Source organism: Miniopterus natalensis, chromosome 1 (assembly GCF_054644295.1).
Source record: "Miniopterus natalensis isolate mMinNat1 chromosome 1, mMinNat1.hap1, whole genome shotgun sequence".
Classification (NCBI taxonomy): Eukaryota; Metazoa; Chordata; class Mammalia; order Chiroptera; family Miniopteridae; genus Miniopterus; species Miniopterus natalensis.
The window spans coordinates 152,817,206-152,819,163 of record NC_142081.1 but is presented as its reverse complement, the minus strand read 5'-3'; the positions used below and the strand labels follow the sequence as shown (position 1 = coordinate 152,819,163).

Here is a 1,958-nt window from a genome sequence, read left to right as displayed (position 1 = left end):
GAGTAAAAAGAATAGAGATCTAAATGTTAAAAAAAGAATGTAAAATACCTCATTAATCATTTTTATATTAATTACATGTTTTGTTAAAAATATTTTGGATTTATTAGGTTCAATAAGATGTATTAACATTTTTGTAAAAGTCCATTATCTAGCTGCACATGGTGGGGTTTGCTCAGTTCTTAACACTTCTTATTGCACTTGGATAAAACACTTCCTGTGAAGCAGAGATGAAAGTAGATAAAATCCAGGCAAGGACAAAAAGTTAAACACAGATCCCACTGACACCTCACAGTCCTTTGATATCTTTTTTTTTTTCACTATAAGTTATTTTTAACATACAGGGTTTATAATGTGAGGGCCAGAGCTTTCTCCCAGGCTCAAATTTATAAATTCTCAATTGGCTTGTGAGGCCAGTAGGAATACTTTTTTGTCTAATTTGGATTCTGGGAAGACTTCATTTAAATCCTCAATGGACATCTGATCAAATGGAATTCTGTTCTTCATTTCCTCCAGCTCTTTCTCATATTGCTCAATCCTGGTCTTTGAAAGAGACAAAAACTCAGCACAACTTTTCACATCTTCTTTTTATTCAGCATCCACCAGAGCACTATATTTATCCTCTGGCACAGGAATCTTCAGGGCATTAAACTTATTTTCAAAGTCATCTACCAAGCCAGCCTTCACTACATTGGCCTTGTAGTAAGCCCAGTCGATAGCAAGGGGATTCTCAGGAAGAGTAGCCAACCTGGAGATAACGTTCTCATTCCAGGATTTTAGGGAGTTAGAAATAGCCTTCTGGTTTGGGGGTGTGAATCTCTCCAACAACTACCCATTCAAAGGCTTTTAGAGCAAGTTTTCACCCAGTCATCCTGAGATCCTTCACCGAGCCCAGCAGCCCACAGTTCTTTGGTATCTTAAGTTGGCTGCCCTCAGATATTGCCTCCTGGTTTAGACCTATTTTCCAAATTAAACTTAACATTTTGTTTATTATAGGCATTTCTGCTGTTATAAAACTTTGCTTGTTTTGCATAGCTCAATGTTATAAAGACACCACTGAGATAACGATGCTACCCATTTTGAAATGATTGCCAAGAGTTATGAGACTTCATATGAGAAACCTGAAGAAACAACAGAAGATGTTTGCCCTTAAAGGGACATGACGAGAAAGTCTTCCTCTATCACTATATCAATTATTGCACCTATACCTGTGCTACTCTATTCTGCAGCCACCAGCCACATGTGCCTGTTGAGCACTTGAGATGTGGACAGCCCTAAGTAAGATGTGCAGTGCATGTAGGATAAACTCCAGATTTTGAAGACTTAGCATGAATAAAAGGTAAAATATTTCATTAATAATTTTATATTAATTATACATTGAAATTATACCTTGAATATATCGTTTATATGAAAAGATAGATATAGGCAGAATTTAATAGTTTCCAAACAATACTAGGCTATATGATCTCATTTGATCCTCACATCCTGTGTTGAGTCATTCCATTTTACTGAACAACTATGAGATCAGATCCTAGGTCTTTAGACTTTTACTGAGTGATGATTCCACTAGCTGAACGCTTGTGTAGTAAGATCGCTTGAATAGTATTTATTAATTATAAGATAATTCCCAGTGACGGGTCAGATAAGAATATACTAAGTGTTCTCAGCACACCTAACACTCTTCTACTAGTCTGGCACTTTCAACTGACCCATACTCTACTTCTTAGCTCCTTAAAAAAAAATATAGATCCCTCCCATCCAAACTTATGTTTTCTGGTCCCATGAAGGAATTATGATGCAGAGAGATGAAGTGACTTTATCAAAGGTAGAAAATGAGGAATGACACAGCTTATCAGACCCAAGTGAGGTCTGGGCCTCCCCATTCCTTATCAACTCATGCATTCTTCTCTTGCATTCTCCTCTTGTCCCTGCATGCCTTCACAATGTGCTGCTGTATGAAC

At 37.1% G+C, this 1,958-nt stretch overlaps 1 pseudogene; it reads right to left on the bottom strand.

Annotated features, from left to right (window-relative positions):
- Positions 1–328: 328 nt before the first annotated feature.
- Positions 329–868, bottom strand: LOC107537160 (ATP synthase peripheral stalk subunit d, mitochondrial pseudogene; annotated as a pseudogene).
- Positions 869–1,958: the final 1,090 nt, after the last annotated feature.